We start from the raw sequence: 22,727 nt of genomic DNA, 5'->3' as shown, positions 1-22,727 counted from the left end.
TGTGCGATGTGTGTTTGTATACCGCTTATTATAATGAATTGTAATAGATGGTGTCTGCATTTGTTAAAAATTGTAGGCATGTTTGTTTGAGAGCGAGAGAAGAAATGTGTGGCTGCCGTCTGGAGATTTGTGCTCTACTGAACAACATTTCTAGTTATATTGATTTTGGTTGCCAGTCTAGTAATTTTAGAGTGTAGAGTCTGGTGTGCGTGCCTGTTTGCGTTGCACAGTGTAGGGAATTATCTGTGTCACACTAGACTAGGGCCTGTCGGAGGCCTGTAATTAAAAATTGTGTGGCAGCAGTATATGAATCTTATTAGGCTGCCGGTGTCACAACTCGTGACTCGACTCTTGCGGGCTAGCACCCCGCTGTTCTTCACAGAATTTCACAGAAACACTAGGTCTAATTGTCCTCGTCTATGTGTGGTTTTGCCTGTAGCTTTAACATTTTGGAACAGGAACACTGAAAACATGAAAACAGAGCTACATTTCTGGCGAGTTAGACCCTGTAGAACAAGCCCAGGACATGAATTCAGTCCGTGTAGACTCTTTGGATTGCCTTGGATGAATTTTTATATAGAATGCCACTCTCTGTGCCACACATCTATGCTCTCTGTGTCGGATGTTCTACGAGGAAGCTTGTTACCTTGTCGTCTTTTATTCTTGGTATTTTTCTATCTCTCACACTCATCTTCTGCACATCTTGTGTCTTACCTATTTTCTTTTTTTTATTGTATTTTGCACAATCAATGCGGGCATGACCACCCGCATTTCACTGTATGCCCTGGTATATGTGACAAATAAACCTCTTGATTCTTGATTCTCATTTTTACTTACTCTTTTATTTCCCCGTCTTTGTCATCATTTTCCGTCTCCCCAGTCACCAGTCCATCTTGAGGCGCCCTCTAGTCTTACCAAAGGGCTCTTACACCATTGCTCTGATGGAGGTTATTACCACAGAGGACAGGATGACACCTTGACTACTGATCACATTTCTATTGGCTCCTTCTCATAGAAGTAGACTTTAGAAAACATAATAGACATAAAAACAGGTCTTGTTTTTCTCTTGATGTCAGATGAAAACTAGTTGAAGTTTTTACTGGTTCTTCACTATACATGAATGCATCAGCCCATTGTCTCCATATGTTGGATACTGTATATCATGGCACATTATAGGGCTGCAACTAATGATTATTTTGGTAGTCGACTAATCTGTCAATTATTTTTTCGATTAGTTGACTAATCTAACGATTATTTCTGTCACACCCTCCATCTCTGCTTCCTGTGGGCGTGGCTCCTTTTCCGGGCTCCAGTGCATGTTTTACCTCACATGCTCAAGTCTGCACACCTGTGAATGTCACCTTGTTGTCCAGTCCCTCTGCCTTAACATAACATGATCCCATAGCAAATTAAAATAATGACTCATGAAACATTTTAATTAGGATCTTAACTCATTGACGGCCACGTTCTCCAGCATTGCATATGGAGGGGGGGGGGGGGGGGGGGGGGCAGCCTTGCAGATGTATCGTTGTAACAGGTTACCTCGACCCCGCCCGCACGACTCAGCTTGGCCCAGATAACAAACCACAGCGTTTCTAATGTAGTGCCGTTGCTGCCACAATGTGTTAGGGGGCGGTATTGACCGCCTGCAATCGCAGACACACTCAGAACAGTATTTACATTTTACATTTAGCTGACGCTTTTATCCAAAGCGAGTTACAAGTGGTTGAAGAAGTGCGTCTTTAGTCGACGGCGAAAGATTGGACGGGATTCGGCTGTCCTAACTGGGGTGGGTAGTTCATTCCACCATTGTGGGGCAAGGACTGAGAATAGGCGGCTTCTCTTTGATGACCCTCCCGGAGCTTGGATAGGAGTAGGTCTGAGGCGGCCAGAAGATGCAGAGCGTAGGGGTCTTGAGGGTGTGTAGTTGGAGACCATTGACCGGAGGTAGGCGGGGGCGGTTCCCTTTGCCACACGGTATGCCAGGTCGAGGGCCTTGAAGCGGATATGTGCAGCAATGGGGAGGGAGCCAGTGCAGGTCCCTAAGAAGTGGGGTGACATGGGCCGACTTCGGTAGGTTTGAGATCAGGCGGGCCGCTGCGTTTTGAATGAGTTGAAGAGGCTTGGTGGCAGTGGCCGGGAGGCCAGCTAGAAGTGCGTTGCAGTAGTCGAGGCGGAAGATGACTGTTGATTGGACGAGGAGTTGGGTGGCTTCTTTTGTCAGGAAGGGGCGGATCCTTCTGACATTGCTCAGGAGGAATCTGCAGGTTCTGGTTGTCGCTGCGATGTGAGCAGAGAAGTTCAACTAGTTGTCGAGGACAACACCAAGGTTCTTGGAGGTCGGGGACGCGGTCACAACACTATGCACAAGGTGCCTCGATGAATTATGAATGGCAATAGCGAATAAAATAAATAACGAGTTAAACACGTGTATATATACGTGATTGGCCGTCAAGCGCTGGCTCCCAATCACGTATATAAACGTGGATGGCCCCGGATGTGTTAACAATAATTAAATCTTAGTAAAAAAGTGCAGTCCATGTCAATAATGAGAATATATCAAAAGCAACTATTTCACAATATTTGCACAGCTCTCTGACGTTATCGGAGACTAATCGACTAATAGGGGTCAGCCCTATATACATATTATATAAGATACACTGACGCACTTGTAGGCTGTATGTGGGTTAGTGAGATGTGTAATCTTCGACTGCCCTACTCTAATATATAATATATATGTGTGATCTTCGACTGCCCTACTATAATATATGTGTAATCTTCGACTTCCCTACTCTAATATATAATATATATGTGTAATCTTCGACTTCCCTACTCTAATATATAATATATGTGTGATCTTTGACTGTCCAAATCTAATATATAATATATGTGTAATCTTTGACTGCCCTACTCTAATATATATTATATATATGTGTAATCTTCAATTAACCTACTCTAATATATAATATATATTTACATTACATTTTACATTTACATTTAGTCATTTAGCTGACGCTTTTATCCAAAGCGACTTACAAGTTCTGTACGACAAGCCATCAGGAAGAGCACAACTCTATCAGCTGAGTAACAATGTTCATCAAAGTGTTGAGTGCTACAGTGTAGGTTAGTTTATTAGGACAAGTGCATGACAGTATGGTTAGTTAGGGTTAGATTTTTTTTTTTTTTTTTAATTCAGATAATGGTTGAAGAAGTGCGTCTTTAGTCGACGGCGAAAGATTGGACGTGTTTCGGCTGTCCTAACTGGGGTGGGTAGTTCATTCCACCATTGTGGGGCAAGGACTGAGAATAGGCGACTTCTCTTTGATGACCCTCCCGGAGCTTGGATAGGAGTAGGTCTGAGGCGGCCAGAAGATGCAGAGCGTAGGGGTCTTGAGGGTGTGTAGTTAGAGACCATTGACCGGAGGTAGGCGGGAGAAGTTCCCTTTGCCGCACGGTATGCTAGGTCGAGGGCCTTGAAGCGGATTCGTGCAGCAATGGGGAGCCAGTGCAGGTCCCTAAGAAGTGGGGTGACATGGGCCGACTTCGGTAGGTTTGAGATCAGGCGGGCCGCTGCGTTCTGAATGAGTTGAAGAGGCTTAGTGGCAGTGGCCGGGAGGCCAGCGAGCAGTGCGTTGCAGTAGTCGAGGCGGGAGATGACTGTTGATTGGACGAGGAGTTGGGTGGCTTCTTTTGTCAGGAAGGGGCGTATCCTTCTGACGTTGCTCAGGAGGAATCGGCAGGTTCTGGTTGTCGCTGCGATGTGAGCAGAGAAGTTCAACTGGTCGTCGAGCACAACACCAAGGTTCTTGGCGGTCGGGGACGCGGTCACAGCTGCATTATCGACTGTGATGGAAAGGTCGGTCAGGGGGGAGGATTTGGCCGGCAGGTGGAGCAATTCTGTTTTGCTTAGGTTCAGTTTGAGGTGGTTGGTCGTCATCCAGGCGGAGATGTCGGACAGACAGGCCGAGATCCGCTCAGAGACGTGGATATCTGAGGGAGGGAAGGAGAGGAAGAGTTGAGTATCGTCGGCATAACAGTGGTAGGAGAAGCCATGAGACGTGATAATGTTACCCAGTGATTTAGTGTAGAGGGAGAAGAGAAGGGGTCCTAAAACCGAGCCCTGGGGGACACCCGTCCGCAGGGGGCGGGTGGCCGACAGGGTCCCTCTCCATGACACTTGGTAGGAGCGGTCATTGAGGTATGATGACAACCATGTCAGCGCAGAGCCAGCCACTCCCATTCCTGCGAGGGCCGCGAGGAGGATCTGGTGGTTGACTGTGTCGAAGGCTGCAGATAGATCTAGGAGAATCAGGACAGAGGAGAGGCCTTTCGCTTTTGCTAAGTGAAGTGCCTCTGTGACCGCAATGAGGGCTGTCTCTGTGGAGTGACCAGTCCTGAAGCCTGACTGATTAGGGTCTAGGAGGTCATTCTGTAAGAGATAAGCAGTAAGTTGGTTGGATACAGCACGTTCAAGTGTTTTAGAAAGGAAGGAGAGAAGAGAGACAGGACGGTAGTTGCCTATGACGGTAGGGTTCAGGGATGTTTTTTTTATGAGGGGCGTGACTCTGGCTTGTTTTAGGGAGGTGGGGACCACCCCCGAGTTGAGTGAGGAGTTGATGGTTGCAGTTAGGAATGGGAGGATGTCTGGTGCTATGGACTGGAGGAGTGGGGAAGGTAGCCGGTCCAGCTGGCATGTAGTCGGACGGTTCGACGTTACCAGTGTCAGGGTCTCGGCTTCTGTAATGGGAGAGAAAGATGACAGAGTGAAGGATGAGGTTCTCGATTCAGCATTTGGAATGGGTGGGGGTTGGGAGAAGGAGCTGCGGATGTTCTCCACTTTTTCCTCAAAGAAGATCGCAAAGTCTTCGGCAGAGAAAGATGAGGGAGGGGGGGGTGGGGGGGGGAGTGAGGAGGGAGGACATGGTAGCATGCAGTTTGCGAAGATTCTTGGCAGAGGCCTCGATCCTATGGTGAAAGAAAGAAGCTTTGGCATTAGTAATGGTTTTGGAGAATGTTAACAAGAGGTTGTGATATGTGTCGATGTCAGCAGTGAGGCGTGACTTTCTATACTTCCTTTCAGCTGCTCTCAGGACCTGTCTTTGTTCTCTCACTGGATCTGTCAGCCATGGACTGGGTGGGGAACGGCGGGCAGGTTTCTCAACGAGGGGACAGAGCTTGTCGAAGGAGGTTGCAAGGGCTGAGAGGAGGGTGGAGGTTGCCATCTCTGTGGAGAGAGCAGAGAAGGTGTCACTCAAAGGTAGAGTGGATAGTATGTCAGAGGAGAGGGTGGAGGGGGATAGGGAGGGCAGGTTGCGTCTGAGTGAGACGGTTTGAGTTGGGGTGAAGACCTTTCGGTTAAGCATGAGAGTTAGTGAGAAGGATATGAAGGAATGGTCAGATACATGTAGGGGAGTTACCGTGGTGTTAATGATGCTGGAGTTACGGGAAAATATGAGATCCAAGGAGTTGCCTGCTTTGTGGGTGGGAGGCATGGCAGTGGGAGTCAGGTCAAATGATTGTAGGAGGGAGACTACTATGACTGACTGAGATGAGTCAGGCAGGTTGAAGTCGCCCAATAGAAGGAGAGGGGTACCATCTTCCGGTAAGGAGCTTAGAAGCATGTCCAGCTCATCTGTGAAGTGATCGAGCGGACCTGGAGGGCGGTAGAGTGTAACAATGGTGAGATTGAAAGGATTAGAGACAGATACTGCATGATATTCAAAAGAGGAGAGTGACAGTGCTGGGAGGGGTGTTAAGTTTGTAGTCCATGAAGGAGATGTCATGAGGCCAGTGCCTCCACCCCGCCTGGAAGGTCGAGGTGTGTGAGTGAAGTTATAGTTTGTAGATAATGCTGCAGGTGTTGATGAGTTATTGGGGGTTATCCAGGTCTCAGTTAGAGCCAGGAGCTGCAGATTTTGACTATGGGCGTAGGCAGTAATGAAGTCAGCTTTCTTGACTGCTGATTGACAATTCCATAGGCCTCCCTGTACTGTGACAGGTGTATTAGTGGCTGTAGGAGGGTAGGATAGATTAGCCGGGTTGCTAGCAAACTGCCGTGGGTGGGTTGAGTCTGTTCTGGGGGAGCAGATTGTGGATATGAGACACATTGTGGTGTCAAGAGTGGCAGGGAGGAAGTAGAGAAATGGCAGAGTGGGAGGGAAAGGGAGATTTTTCAGAGTGGAGTGTAAGATAGGATTATGATGTACTTAGCACTGGGTGGATCCCTGGATTCCTCTGTGGATAACTCCAGGAAAACTCCTCTTTGTCCCTCTTCGTTTCTCGACGCTTCGCTGACGCTAAGCCAGCAGGCCTTTAAATCCCTATCACTATTTAGTGCTTTCTAACATCTGGCCCTTAATGGGTCACTTAAGGAAACAAAATGGCCGCTTTAAACACGCCCCTTAATCAAGTCAGCTGGTCAAGTCAGCAATCAAGTCTCAGTTTAAAGATATTACTAAATGACTTAAAATGTCTTACCCTGATGCAGTGTAAGTCTCTCAGTGAATGAGCTGTCCTTCCACAACAGAATGTAGTACAGAGTGATTCCAGGAGAGGCTGAGGTTCTGCTTTTAAGCAGTGACAGGGCTCTGAGATCACACTCAGTACACAAGTGCTGTCTTTAAGCAGGAAGCAGCTTTTAATGGGTCACTTAAGGAAACAAAATGGCCGCTTTAAACACGCCCCTTAATCAAGTCAGCTGGTCAAGTCAGCAATCAAGTCTCAGTTTAAAGATATTACTAAATGACTTAAAATGTCTTACCCTGATGCAGTGTAAGTCTCTCAGTGAATGAGCTGTCCTTCCACAACAGAATGTAGTACAGAGTGATTCCAGGAGAGTTTCAAGTTTCTTTAATAGTTGTCATACAGAAGTACAGAATACTTTTGTACAAAATGCTTCTTACTGTTGCGCTCCAGAGACTGTGCATGACAAGATAAGTATGAAATAAAAACATAGTAAAAATTAGAAGTAAAAAAAGAGGTCACAGTGTTCAGTTTTGACATATGTACAATGTTCGTAGACGTAGTTACCATACAATATACAATACTGTGCAGTGTACTAATATACAATACAATATAGTGCAAGGCATAAATGGACGAGGTGCAGTTTAGGTACAATTCACAGTAGGTGTACGAGTTGTAGTGCAAATCCTTTATCAATAAATATAAAGTGTAAGTGTGTTTGTGTGATCTAAAGTGTGGAGAGTGGGTGCTGCAGTGTGTTGTTTGTTTGAGTGAGTGTGTGCGTGTGGGTGTGTGTGCTGTGTGCATTTGATGGTTGTTGCATAGTGATTATTGTTCGTTTAGCGATTATTTTCGTTTAGCAGCCTGATGGCCTGGGGATAGAAGCTCCTTCTGAGTCTTTCTGTGCTCGCCATAAGACTCCGGTATCGCTTGCCTGACGGCAGCAGTTCAAAGAGGCAGTTGTTCGGGTGGCTCGAGTCCTTAATAATTCTCTTAGCCTTCCCCTTGCATCGCTTGTTGTAAATGTTCTGGAGGGTGGGAAGCCCCCCTCTAATTGTGCGTTCGGCTGAACGTGTCACTCTTTGTAGTCTGCTACGGTCTTGTGCAGTGCTATTCCCAAACCAGGAGGTGATGTTGCCGGTCAGGATGCTTTCTATTGTACATGAGTAGAAGTTCCTAAGGATCTTCTGACTGACTTGGAACTTCCTTAGGCGCCTGAGGAAGTAGAGGCGTTGTCGTGCCTTCTTCACAACACTGTCAATGTGTGTGGTCCATGTCAAGTCCTCGGATATGTGGGCTCCGAGGTACTTGAAACTGTTCACTCTCTCAACTGGTGCCCCGTCGATGCTGAGGGGGCTGTAGTCCTTGACCCCCGACCTCCTGAAGTCCACAATCATCTCTTTTGTTTTGCTGACGTTCAGGGAGAGGCAGTTCTCCTGACACCACTGTGACAGGTTCTCTACCTCTTCCAGGTAGGCCCTTTCGTCGTTGGCAGAGATCAGGCCCACCACTACTGTGTCATCAGCAAATTTGATGATGGTGTTGTTGTTCCGCTGTGCTACGCAGTCATGTGTGTACAGGGAGTAGAGGAGGGGGCTCAGAACACAGCCCTGGGGGGCCCCTATGTTGAGCGTGATGGATGAGGAGGTGCAGTTGCCGGCTCTTACCACCTGGGGTCTGCCCGTCAGGAAGTCCAGGACCCACTGGCACAGGTCATAGTTCAAGCCCAGGTCCCTGAGCTTGGCTATGAGTTTGGAGGGGACTATGGTATTGAATGCTGAGCTGTAGTCGATGAACAGCATTCTCACATAGTTCCCCTGCCTCTTGTCCAGATGTGATGCTGCTGTGTGCAGCACATGGGCTATGGCGTCCTCCGTGGACCTGTTGGGGCGATATGCAAATTGCAGAGGGTCCAGGTTGATGGGGAGGGAGGAACAGATGTAGCCCTTCACTAGCTTCTCAAAGCACTTCATGGCTATGGAGGTGAGGGCTACAGGGCGGTAGTCGTTGAGGCAAGCGGGCGTAGATTTTTTGGGTACAGGGATGATGGTGGACTTCTTCAGGGCTGAGGTTCTGCTTTTAAGCAGTGACAGGGCTCTGAGATCACACTCAGTACACAAGTGCTGTCTTTAAGCAGGAAGCAGCTTTTAATGGGTCACTTAAGGAAACAAAATGGCCGCTTTAAACACGCCCCTTAATCAAGTCAGCTGGTCAAGTCAGCAATCAAGTCTCAGTTTAAAGATATTACTAAATGACTTAAAATGTCTTACCCTGATGCAGTGTAAGTCTCTCAGTGAATGAGCTGTCCTTCCACAACAGAATGTAGTACAGAGTGATTCCAGGAGAGGCTGAGGTTCTGCTTTTAAGCAGTGACAGGGCTCTGAGATCACACTCAGTACACAAGTGCTGTCTTTAAGCAGGAAGCAGCTTTTAATGGGTCACTTAAGGAAACAAAATGGCCGCTTTAAACACGCCCCTTAATCAAGTCAGCTGGTCAAGTCAGCAATCAAGTCTCAGTTTAAAGATATTACTAAATGACTTAAAATGTCTTACCCTGATGCAGTGTAAGTCTCTCAGTGAATGAGCTGTCCTTCCACAACAGAATGTAGTACAGAGTGATTCCAGGAGAGGCTGAGGTTCTGCTTTTAAGCAGTGACAGGGCTCTGAGATCACACTCAGTACACAAGTGCTGTCTTTAAGCAGGAAGCAGCTTTTAATGGGTCACTTAAGGAAACAAAATGGCCGCTTTAAACACGCCCCTTAATCAAGTCAGCTGGTCAAGTCAGCAATCAAGTCTCAGTTTAAAGATATTACTAAATGACTTAAAATGTCTTACCCTGATGCAGTGTAAGTCTCTCAGTGAATGAGCTGTCCTTCCACAACAGAATGTAGTACAGAGTGATTCCAGGAGAGGCTGAGGTTCTGCTTTTAAGCAGTGACAGGGCTCTGAGATCACACTCAGTACACAAGTGCTGTCTTTAAGCAGGAAGCAGCTTTTAATGGGTCACTTAAGGAAACAAAATGGCCGCTTTAAACACGCCCCTTAATCAAGTCAGCTGGTCAAGTCAGCAATCAAGTCTCAGTTTAAAGATATTACTAAATGACTTAAAATGTCTTACCCTGATGCAGTGTAAGTCTCTCAGTGAATGAGCTGTCCTTCCACAACAGAATGTAGTACAGAGTGATTCCAGGAGAGGCTGAGGTTCTGCTTTTAAGCAGTGACAGGGCTCTGAGATCACACTCAGTACACAAGTGCTGTCTTTAAGCAGGAAGCAGCTTTTAATGGGTCACTTAAGGAAACAAAATGGCCGCTTTAAACACGCCCCTTAATCAAGTCAGCTGGTCAAGTCAGCAATCAAGTCTCAGTTTAAAGATATTACTAAATGACTTAAAATGTCTTACCCTGATGCAGTGTAAGTCTCTCAGTGAATGAGCTGTCCTTCCACAACAGAATGTAGTACAGAGTGATTCCAGGAGAGGCTGAGGTTCTGCTTTTAAGCAGTGACAGGGCTCTGAGATCACACTCAGTACACAAGTGCTGTCTTTAAGCAGGAAGCAGCTTTTAATGGGTCACTTAAGGAAACAAAATGGCCGCTTTAAACACGCCCCTTAATCAAGTCAGCTGGTCAAGTCAGCAATCAAGTCTCAGTTTAAAGATATTACTAAATGACTTAAAATGTCTTACCCTGATGCAGTGTAAGTCTCTCAGTGAATGAGCTGTCCTTCCTCAACAGAATGTAGTACAGAGTGATTCCAGGAGAGGCTGAGGTTCTGCTTTTAAGCAGTGACAGGGCTCTGAGATCACACTCAGTACACAAGTGCTGTCTTTAAGCAGGAAGCAGCTTTTAATGGGTCACTTAAGGAAACAAAATGGCCGCTTTAAACACGCCCTTTAATCAAGTCAGCTGGTCAAGTCAGCAATCAAGTCTCAGTTTAAAGATATTACTAAATGACTTAAAATGTCTTACCCTGATGCAGTGTAAGTCTCTCAGTGAATGAGCTGTCCTTCCACAACAGAATGTAGTACAGATATATATCTGATCTTCAACTGCCCTGCTCTAATCGGGGGAAGAGTCTATGCCTTTCTGGAAGTCTGGCCTTTTGAAATGTCAGTCGTTTCAGAGGCCCATCTGTCTTACAGAGGACATTTCAAAATATTAAATCGTGTGTCCTCTGATCTTGTGAGGATTCGCCTGTTCCCTGAGCTTTTCCCTGTGTACTCTCTTCACCAGCCCCCACCCTTGTGAGAACTTTTGCCTGCCTCCTACTCTTCACCAGCCCCCACCCTTGGACATTCTGTTCCTCTACCCTCACGCACCTGTTGGGAGTTTGCAATCTGCTGGAGACTACTTAGGTTGCAGACTCCCCTCCAGTCCTTGTCGGGTCGTTCTGTGTTCTGGACTCTGTGTTCGTTCTGTATCTGTATCTGTGTACACTCTGTGTTCATGGAGTTCTGTATGTTACCATCCTGTACGTTACCATCACCTGCCGCGTCTCCGGCGTGAGACGACGTGCCAGCCATCACCACCTGTCGCCGTTTGCCTGGAGTGGGACACCGTCTTCGCTCTCTAATTCTCTACGGGAGGTTTTCCAGTGTTCCCACTCCAGACGTCAAGCCGGCTCGTCATCGCTCCCGATTCCACGGCGTCTCTTCGTGATCCTCGTTCCTGGGGGTGGGGCTCGTCGTCGCTCCCTAGTATTCCACGGGAGGACGGCGTGTGCCCATCCCGTTCCCCTTGGACCCAGGCTCGTCGTCGCTCCCTAGTATTCCACGGGAGGACGGCGTGTTCCCATCCCGGTCCCCTGGGACCCCCTTTGTTCTGCGCTGCCCGTCTGCAGCATCCGAAGAGGAGGAGGAGGATCTCCGTGCCAGGCCCCCCTGTCGGGCCCCTGTTCCCGTGCCAGGCCCCCGCCGTCGGGCCCCTGTCCCCGTGCCAGGCCTCCGCCGTCGGGCCCCTGTTCCCGTGCCAGGCCTCCGCCGTCGGGCCCCTGTCCCCGTGCCAGGCCTCCGCCGTCGGAACCCTGTCCTCATCCCTGTAAGCAGCTCTGGCCCTCGCCCTGTCCAAGGCCTTAACCCTGTTCTCTGTCCCTGTCTCCAGCCCGCCTCTCCGGGCCTCTGTCCCTGTCCCCCTCTCCAGTGCCCCTGTTCCTGGCCCTGACACTTAGCCCTGGTCCTTAGCCCTGGCCCTTAGCCTTAGTCCCTTAGCCTGTTCGCCTCTTAAAGGCACAGTGCCGCATTTTCCAGATTTCCTTGACTCTAGTGTTTTTGTGTTTTCCCTTAAAGGGACTGTGCCGCTTTTTGTTCTATAATGAATATTTGCCCTGTTTTGGCTTACTCTCATACCTGTCTTGTGTTGTGCGATTGGGGTCGGTTACAAACCATAACAGATCTTTTCTTTCTGTTACCGCTGTTCTTTCTTTCTTTCTTTCTTTCTTTCTTTCTTTCTTTCTTTCTTTCTTTCTTTCTTTCTTTCTTTCTTTCTTTCTTTCTTTCTTTCTTTCTGTTATGGTTTGTAACCGACCCCAATCGCACAACACAAGACAGGTATGAGGGTAAGCCAAGAAACGGGCATTTATTGAAACAGAAGGAAAAAACGGCACTGTCCCTTTAAGGGAGAAACACAAAATACTGGAATAACAAGAAGGGAAAGGTACAGTGCCTTTAAGAGGCGAGCTGGCTAAGGGGAAGGCAAGGGAAGTCAGGAACAGGGAGGAACTAGGGGGAACTGGACAGGGAGGACTAGAAAGGGGAGAAGGGACAGAGGCCCGCGGAGGCGGGCTGGGGACAAACAGGGTAAGGCCTTGGAACAGGACGAGGGCAGGAGCTGCATACCAGACGTTTGTGCGCAAAGAGCGCTGGAACAGCAGCGGGGCGAGAGCGTCGCCACCGGGGAGCCGGCTGTCCGAGCGGAGGTCAGAGTGGTGCGCCACTGCTTGGAGTGCGCGCCGGTACAGAGAGACGCATCTGGAGTGCGTCTGCGTGGAGGAGCGTGCCAAGCTCGGAGGTCTGGATGATGCGCGTCTGCTGGGAGTGCGCGCTGGTACGGAGGAGCGTGCCAAGCTCGGAGGTCTGGATGATGCGCGTCTGCTGGGAGTGCGCGCTGGTACGGAGGAGCGTGCCAAGCTCGGAGGTCTGGATGATGCGCGTCTGCTGGGAGTGCGCGCTGGTACGGAGGAGCGTGCCAAGCTCGGAGGTCTGGATGATGCGCGTCTGCTGGGAGTGCGCGCTGGTACGGAGGAGCGTGCCAAGCTCGGAGGTCTGGATGGTGTCTGGGCGTCTGCAGCGCGGAGGTCTGGATGTGCGTCAGGACGACTGCTGCGCGGAGGTCTGAAGTGGATCACTGGGATGCCTCCCGTGGAAGTCTAGGGAGCGCAGTCCAGTCTCTCCCTCAGGCAACGGCGACAGGAGGCGAAGGCTGGAGCACATCTTTACGCCGGAGATAAAAACAGCATAGACAGAACAGAGGACCTCCCGAAGGAGTCTTGATGATAGAGAATATGATACCGAAAGTTACGGCATGTTACAACACGACCCCACGAGGAACAGAGTGGAAGAGCCAGGTACTTAAAGGCCACAGGGGAACTAATTAAATCGCACCACAGGTGCGAGAGGTAATTGATAATCGAACTAAAAGTGTGAGTTCGGCACCAGACCAATCAAACACATAATGACAGGTAGTACAAGGGTGTGGCCGCTGAGAGCAAACGAGAGTAACGAACAAGAGGGTGGGGGCTAGAGAGAGTGAGTGAGAAGGAAATTCCCCAACAGTAGGCTTAAAGGAAACAGAGAGAGTAGGTGAGCAGCGGACAAAACCTCACAGTACCCCCACCTCAACGGGAGCCACCCGGCGACCCAAAAAAATACAGACAGAGTGGCAGGGGACAAAACAAGGCAAAAAACAAAAGGTACTGGCCAGGCCAGCAGGGGAAGCCACAACAAAAGTGGGGCAAGCAACTGGGGCAGGGTAGCCGGGGGGTAAACTAGGGAGCTGAGGGGTAACCATGGTAGCTGAGGGGTAACAAGAGGAGCACCCGGAAAAGGGCTAGCAGAGGGAAGGTTAGCTGCCAGGCACTGATAGCTACAGGGCCTATGCTAGCTGTACTGCTACATCAACATAGAGGCTGCGCAAGCTGCCGGAGCTAGGCTAGCAGAGGGAAAGGGTAGCTGCCAGGGCACTGATAGCTACAGGGCCTATGCTAGCTGTACTGCTACATTAACATAGAGGCTGCGCTAGCTGCCGGAGCTAGGCTGGCAGACAGGGCTGGACCAGCATGAGAGAACAAGCTAGCTGGAAGGGGCAGACCCAGCAGTGAGAGAAAACTGACCCTGCTAGCTGAAGGGGCAGTCCTAGCAGTGGGAGCAAACTGACCATGCTAGCTGAAGGGGCAGTCCTAGCAGTGGGAGAAAACTGACCTTGCTAGCTGAAGGGCAGTCCTAGCAGTGGGGAAACTGACCTTGCTAGCTGAAGCGGCAGTCCTAGCAGTGTGAGATAAACTGACCTTGCTAGCTGAAAGGGCAGTCCTAGCAGTGGGAGATAAACTGACCTTGCTAGCTGAAAGGGCAGTCCTAGCAGTGGGATAAACTAACCTTGCTAGCTGAAAAGGCAGTCCTAGCAGTGGGATAAACTGACCTTGCTAGCTGAAGGGCAGTCCCAGCAGTGGGAGCAAACTGACCATGCTAGCTGAAGGGGCAGTCCTAGCAGTGGGAGAAAACTGACCTTGCTAGCTGAAGGGCAGTCCTAGCAGTGTGAGATAAACTGACCTTGCTAGCTGAAAGGGCAGTCCTAGCAGTGGGCTAAACTGACCTTGCTAGCTGAAAAGGCAGTCCTAGCAGTGGGAGATAAACTCACCTTGCTAGCTGAAAGGGCAGTCCTAGCAGTGGGATAAACTGACCTTGCTAGCTGAAAAGGCAGTCCTAGCAGTGTGAGAAAAACTGACCTTGCTAGCTGAAAGGGCAGTCCTAGCAGTGGGAGAAAACTACACAAAAAGTGGAGGCCATGCAGAGGGACCGGGTTAGCTGCCTGGGCCCGGCTAGCTACAGGGCCTATGCTAGCTGCAAAGGCTGCATTAACATAGAGGCTGTGCTAACAGCCGGGGCCAAGCAAGCAGACTAGGGTCATGCAGAGGGACTGGATTAGCTGCCAGGGCATGGCTAGCTACAGGGCCTATGCCAGCAGCAAGGGCTGCATTATCATAGAGGCTGTGCTAGCAGCCGGGGCTAAGCTAGCAGACTGGGGCTCTGCTGAGGGACTGGGTTAGCTGCCAGGGCATGGCTAGCTACAGGGCCTATGCCAGCAGCAAGGGCTGCATTAACAATAGAGGCTGTGCTAGCAGCCGGGGCAAAGCTAGCAGACAGGGGCCATGCTGGTAGTAGAGGCCTAACAAGCTGCAGGGGAGCCAAACAGGGCTAACAGGGAAGCAAACAGGGGAGTCAACAGGCTAACAGGGGAGCTAACCGGGGAGACTAACAAGCTAACAGGGGAGCTAACCGGGGAGACTAACAAGCTAACAGGGGAGCTAACAGGGCTAGCAGAGGGGAACTAGAGGGAACAAGAAAAAAAAAGGCAAACTCAACATACACCGTCTGTGCTGGCTGGGGTCGTCGATTTGGTGGGGTCGTACTGTTATGGTTTGTAACCGACCCCAATCGCACAACACAAGACAGGTATGAGGGTAAGCCAAGAAACGGGCATTTATTGAAACAGAAGGAAAAAACGGCACTGTCCCTTTAAGGGAGAAACACAAAATACTGGAATAACAAGAAGGGAAAGGTACAGTGCCTTTAAGAGGCGAGCTGGCTAAGGGGAAGGCAAGGGAAGTCAGGAACAGGGAGGAACTAGGGGGAACTGGACAGGGAGGACTAGAAAGGGGAGAAGGGACAGAGGACAGGGGGCGAGAGCGTCGCCACCGGGGAGCCGGCTGTCCGAGCGGAGGTCAGAGTGGTGCGCCACTGCTTGGAGTGTGCGCCGGTACAGAGAGACGCATCTGGAGTGCGTCTGCGTGGAGGAGCGTGCCAAGCTCGGAGGTCTGGATGATGCGCGTCTGCTGGGAGTGCGCGCTGGTACGGAGGAGCGTGCCAAGCTCAGAGGTCTGGATGATGCGCGTCTGCTGGGAGTGCGCGCTGGTACGGAGGAGCGTGCCAAGCTCGGAGGTCTGGATGATGCGCGTCTGCTGGGAGTGCGCGCTGGTACGGAGGAGCGTGCCAAGCTCGGAGGTCTGGATGGTGTCTGGGCGTCTGCAGCGCGGAGGTCTGGATGTGCGTCAGGACGACTGCTGCGCGGAGGTCTGAAGTGGATCACTGGGATGCCTCCCGTGGAAGTCTAGGGAGCGCAGTCCAGTCTCTCCCTCAGGCAACGGCGACAGGAGGCGAAGGCTGGAGCACATCTTTACGCCGGAGATAAAAACAGCATAGACAGAACAGAGGACCTCCCGAAGGAGTCTTGATGATAGAGAATATGATACCGAAAGTTACGGCATGTTACAACACGACCCCACGAGGAACAGAGTGGAAGAGCCAGGTACTTAAAGGCCACAGGGGAACTAATTAAATCGCACCACAGGTGCGAGAGGTAATTGATAATCGAACTAAAAGTGTGAGTTCGGCACCAGACCAATCAAACACATAATGACAGGTAGTACAAGGGTGTGGCCGCTGAGAGCAAACGAGAGTAACGAACAAGAGGGTGGGGGCTAGAGAGAGTGAGTGAGAAGGAAATTCCCCAACAGTAGGCTTAAAGGAAACAGAGAGAGTAGGTGAGCAGCGGACAAAACCTCACACTTTCTTTCTTTCTTTCTTTCTTTCTTTCTTTCTTTCTTTCTTTCTTTCTTTCTTTCTTTCTTTCTTTCTTTCTTTCTTTCTTGCTTGCTTGCTTGCTTGCTTGCTTGCTTGCTTGCTTGTCTGGTCTGGTCTACCTTGGACTAGGGATGCCTCGATTAAACTTTTTCAGTCCCGATACCTGGGCTTTGGGTATCGACCGATACAGAGTACCGATCCGATTCAATTAATAAACTGTATGCCTCACTGTGTGGAAGAGACTGGGATCATTATTTTGTGCAAGGCAGACTTAAAACATTACTTTCCTAACTTAGTTAGGACCATCAAAAGATCCCTCATGATTCTCGCTCAATGATCGCACATGAGGATGCTTGATAGATCTGTCTTTTAGCGTCAGTAAGACCCAGCGGACCTGGTGGAGTTTTATACACTTGACCTTAATATAAAACCTTTATGCACTCAGACAGAGATGAGTTCTGCTTCACCAAAGGTCACAACCACAGATCCTCCCACTCTGGTGCACCAGAAATATTGTGTCTGTTACTATGCTTGAGTAAATCGTAATAAAACAAAGTAGAATATAAATTATGTGTTGTAAAAATTTATTTTTGAATAATCGATCACCCTTTGAGGAATTCATGCGATCACTCAATCTTAGAAAACGCTACTCGAGTCGTGCCCATCCCCACTGTCTAGTCAAATAAGCAAACTATACATATTATATAAGATACGCTGATGCACTTTATGTGGGTTAGTGAGATGTGTAATCATTGACTGCCCTACTGTAATATATAATATATATATATATATATCTGTAATCTTCGACTGCCCTACTCTAATATATAATATATATGTGTAATCTTCGACTGGCCTACTTTATTTCTGTGTACCGCTGTTCTTTATTTTCTTTCGTTCTTTCTTTCGTTTGTTCTTTCGTTCTTTCATTCTTTCATTCATTCATTCATTCTTTCATTCTTTCTTTCTTTTCTTTCCTTTCTTTCCTTTCTTTCCTTTCTTTCCTTTCTTTCCTTTCTTTCTTGTCTGGTCTACCTTGGACCACAAGACCATCAAAAGATCCCTCGTGATTCTTGCTCGATTATCGCGCATGAGGATGCTTGATAGATCTGTCTTTTAGCGCCAGTGAGACCCAGTGGACCTGGTGGAGTTTTATGCACGTGACTTGACCATAACATAAAACCTTTACGCACTCAGACAGAGATGAGTTTTGCTTCACCAAAGGTCACACCCACAGATCCTCCCACTCTGGGTCACCGGTGGACAAACGAGGAGGAAGGAGAACCACTTCATAACCACTTCAGCTAAACACATTCGTAGCCATGCATTGTTGTTGGAGTGCACGAATATTACTCGTTTTTTGGAAACATTTATTTCATAGTGAAGTTCATGTAGCTTGCACTGCTGAAGCCCTAATGGGAGTCTTATCTGAAATCTATCTGTTTTTCCTCTGAAGTTCTATGGTGCACTGCACAGTCTGCTACAGGTACAAATGTATCGTGTATGTGTGCGCGCACATGCATAACTATGTACTGTATGTGAATTATGTGAAACATGTGTGTATAGTAGTGAGTGCTTATCATGGACCTTGGCTTGTGTGTGTGTGTGTGTGTGTGTGTGTGTGTGTGTGTGTGTGTGTGTGTGTGTGTGTGTGTGTGTGTGTGTGTGTGTGTGTGTGTGTGTGTGTGTGTGTGTGTGTGTGTGTGTGTGTGTGTGTGTGTGTGTGTGTGTGTGTGAAGAATGGCCTTCTGTCCTCCTTGATTAGGTTTTCCATGTGTTCACTTCACACAGTGTAGTATTGGCTTTTCACTTTGTTCCCTCAGGGATGTGAAACCATTGTGAACTGTTTACTTCTAACTGCGTGGACCCAGTGTTAATTTTGTGTTTTCATAATATTTAGTCATCTTCATTTATTTTTCGTTTAGTCAGTTTTAGTCAACGACAGGTCTGAGCATTTTAGTCTTCGTTTAGTCTCGATTTAGTCCTAAAAAAATTATAATTATTATTGTTATTATTTTTTATAAATATTTTTTTTTATACATTACATTTTTTTTGTCTCGCCACTCAGTTACAGCCTCATAAGTTGGTGTGAGTTTTTTCTAAACAAAAAAAGCTAACGTTAGTGCTAGCTGGTTAGACTTATTGATTGATTGAAATCGAAAGGTTATGTATATAACCTAGTTATATGAGTACTGGCTAAGCGTCCCGCTCGTAAGCCTATCGAGATATACCCTATCTCATGTACCTATTGTACTCCATCAACGAAAAAACAAGTACACCCACACCTGCCGGGTCCCGCCCCTATGGAGGCGTAGCCTATAAGACAGTAGGCATGGTCACCAAACACTCTTCCTCGCCAAAATCTCGTTTCCAGTAAAAGATCCCTCAAAAGGGAACTCAGGGCCGCTTAAGAGCGGGACACTTAGCCAGTACTCATATAACTAGGTTATATACATAACCTTTTCGTTATATTATCGTACTTGGCCATCGAGTCCCGCTCTTAAGCCTATCGAGATATGGGGTAGAGCGGACGCTAGGCCCGACAAATGTACCCCCTGATGACCCGTAAGCCCACATCAAGGGGTTGGGGAGCTCCGTCACCCCATCCTTCCTAATGAAGGGGGGGCGCAGTCAACTCCACCTGAGTGCGAGCAAGAGGGAACTAGAACCCCTTGAACACACAGCACAGGCGGAATCACGTGTGACCTAACACACTGTGGCCCATACCCACACACTCCTGCTACCCTACCAAAGGACGGGAAGCAGGAAAGGCCACAGACCCCAGAACCGCCTGGGAGACAGAACCCCTGGTCATGTCCATGAGGTAAAACCTTACAAAGGGGCCCGGGGAGGACCATGAAGCTGCATCACAGATGTCCTCCACCGAGGCCCCACCCAGGAGAGCGGCAGAGGCAGCCACCCCACGAGTGGAGTGCGCCCTGACGCCCCCAGGGGGAACCAGCCCAGCCAACGTGTAGCAGAGGGCAATGCCCTCGCACAACCAATGAGACAGGAGCTGCTTCGATAGTGCCTTACCCGCACGAGAACCACCGTGACAGACAAAAAGCTGATCGGTAACCCTGAGGTCCTGAGTACGGCTGAGGTAAATTCCCAAAGCACGAACCGGACATGATAGGTGACGGCCCGCATCCAGCTCACTAGTGTGAGGAGGCGGACAAAACGCCTGAACCACAATATCCCTGGAGCGGAAGGAACTCCGGATATTCTTAGGCATGAAAGCAGGATTAGGCCGCAGAGTGGCACCGCAATCGGAACGAAAAGACAGGCACTCTGGACGTACCGAAAGAGCACAGAGCTCACTCACGCGTTTAGCGGAGGTGACAGCCAGTAAGAACGCGGTCTTGAAAGACAGCAGTCCCAACGGTGCCTGCTCGAGCGGCTCAAACGGGGCCAAGGACAACCGACCTTGAACCAATTGAAGATCCCAAGTCGGAGCCAAAGAGCGTTGCACCGGCTTAACGCGTCAAGCGCCAAGCAGGAAACGCTTCACAAGAGGGTGGCTGAACAAGACATTTCCCTCAAACCCCTCATGATAGGAGGATATAGCTGATAACCAAGGACAGCATCCAGGGGGCAGGAGACTGGGTCCCAGCCCCCCGCCTTACACCACTCTTGGAACATACGCCATCTGCCCGCATAAAGCGCGACAGTGGAGGGAGCATGCGCATTCCGGATGGTATCAACCACAGAACGGTCCATCCTCTCCAGACTCACCCTCCCACCAGCCACACCAACAGGCGTTGGCCCAACACCGGGTACTGGAACAGTGACCCGTTTTGCTGTGAGAGGGCCGTCGCCGACCAAGGAATAACCCAAGGTGGAGCGATCAGTAGCTGGATCAAGACCGGGAACCATACTGCTGTGCCCCGGTCAGGCGCGACCAGGACCACCGTCCTGCGCTCCCTCCGTATCCGCTCCAACAGCTGACCCAACAGCTGTACAGGAGGAAAGGCGTACAGAAGACCGGGCGGCCATGGAAAGATCGAGAAGGCATCCACCCCCAAGGGGGGATGATCTGCTCGACTGACCGAGAACCACAAGGGGCACTTGTGAGAGCGTCGGCTCGCAAACAGATCTACCGAGGCCTCCCCGAACCAATCCCAGATTTGTCTGACTATGTCGGGGCGGAGTTCCCACTCGTCGTAACGAGGACCACCCCGAGACATCATATCCGCGGCCACATTCTCTGCACCAGGGATGTGGACCGCCCTCAGACTGCGCAGCCTGCGAGATGCCCATAGCCAAAGTTCGACCGCCGCCCGGTGCAGGCGGATGGAACGAGTCCCACCCTGCCTGTTGATATACGCCGCTGCCGTCATACTGTCCGTCCTGACCAAAACGTGCTCGCCTACCACCAGGTGGTCGAACCGTTTGAGGACCAGGAGGACCGCCTTCAATTCCAACACATTGATGTGCGGGGTAGGCGGGCCAGCATGAACCTTCGTCCAGCTGCCCCCCACTGCGTGGGTCCGACACGTCCCTCCCCAACCCGTGAGAGAGGCGTCGGTGAAGACCGTGACGTGTGAGCGCCTGCCGCCCATGGGGACCCCAATGGTGAGGATACCCAGCCTCCTCCAATGGGCGAGATCTCCCCATATCGACAAAGGAACCGTCAACCGTTTCCATTTGTCCCTCACCGGATCTATTCCCATAGAGGAAAACCACCTCTGTATCCTCCTCATGAAGAGGAGGCCAAGAGGAACCACCGTGTGAGCAGATGCCATCATACCGAGCAGACGCATCACTTGCAGCGCCGTGACCGTCCCTCCCAGACGGAAACCCCAGAGCGCGTGAAGGATAGACACCCTCCGCTGCTCCGAGAGGGTTACAATCATGGGCCTTGACCTCAGCGTCAAGCCCAAGTACTCCACCTGTTGACTGGGAAGAGGTGTACTCTTCTTCCAGTTCACAGCAAAACCCAGCCTGGTGAGGAATTCCACCACCAGCCTGGTATGAGAACTGGCAACCTCCTCCGAACGACTGAGGAGTAGAATGTCGTCGAGATAGAATAGAACCCGTATCCCCCGACGACGTAGAGGCTCCAGCGCAATCGCTATGCACCTGGTGAATGTGCGGGGAGCCAGAGAATAGCCGAACGGCAACCTCTGGTACTCGTACGCTACGCCCTGAAACAGGAACCGCAGGAACTTCCTGTGAGGAGGGAAAATCGGAATGTGAAAATACGCATCCTTCAGGTCTATGGAGGTGAACCAGTCTCCCCTTCTGACAGCAAGCAGAAGGAGTTTGACGGTCAACATCCTGAATGGTCTCGCTACAATCAACCGATTGAACGCGGACAGATCCAGTATAGGTCTGACCCCCCCTGTTTTCTTGGGTACCAGAAAATAACGGGAGTAGACGCCTGACATCGCGTCCTCTCTCGGGACCATGACGACGGCCTGCTTCGCCAACAGAGATTGGATCTCGTCGGCCAGGGCTGTCACTGCTTCTGACCCTGACAATAGGGTCGGCACCAAACCTGAGAACGGAGGATGGGGTTGTGCGAACTGTAACACAAGCCCCTCCCTCAACATTCTCTCTATCCACCCCCCCAAACGGCATTCTTGTCGCCATATGTGAAAATAATCCCACAGCGCACCCGCCGTCAACTGACGCTGGGCCGCAAGGAACAGTAGATAGCTGGCCCGGTCCCTCCCGCTGTGCGACGCACCCAAGGGGGGACCCCGACAGAAAGGGCCGGTTTGATACGGGAGAAGCTGTCATCAAACTGGTTGACACACACCCCCCCCTGAACACCCCTCTAGCGCATGCTGAGGAGTTGTTCCGCAGCTAGACACGCAAGGCATGAGGACCCCATGGGCTCCTACACGCCGAAGCCCTGCAGTGATATTGCTATCACCCAAATCACGCTCGCCTCTTCTTTGCAGACCACCGCCGCTCTCACGGGAGTGGGAGGCATCAGCGTGATACCCCGCCTGGCGAAGGCGAGGCCGGGGTAAACCTTGCTGTGCATTCAACAGAAGAGGCCTCGAGTCCCCCTGCTGACCACTGTAGCTAGTGGCAGCTGTAACACCAGGCTCATCCATCACACAACGTGTGGTGCAGGAGCCACGCGACAGTACAACATTCTCACGGACAGACCCAGGCTCAGCCATCAACTGGGTGTCAGCCCCTGTCCCCATGAGAAGTGAAGAATGGGGCCTCATGCACTTCAAAGAAGGTTCGCGGCCCGCAGCCAAAGGAAAACGATCAGAGCCCCGCTTCCGTGGGTAACAGAGAGAGGATTGAACGGGGAGCGGGCTGCTCGCGGCAGAATGACAACGGCTTGTTTTATCCAAGCCGCATACACCCAAAATGGCCGATCCCTCGGCCGCCAAGGCTGTCGGCCTTGTGGATCCCTGTTGACTCTCCGCCCAGGGCACCACTGGCGGGGGAAACATGGCCGCTCCCACCTCTGGCTGCACAGCGTGAGGCGATGTGGATGTGGGACCCA

This window comes from Notolepis coatsorum, assembly GCF_963971535.1.
Source record: "Notolepis coatsorum genome assembly, chromosome: 1".
Classification (NCBI taxonomy): Eukaryota; Metazoa; Chordata; class Actinopteri; order Aulopiformes; family Paralepididae; genus Notolepis; species Notolepis coatsorum.
The sequence above is the reverse complement of the archived record's forward strand: the minus strand, read 5'-3'. Positions refer to the sequence as shown.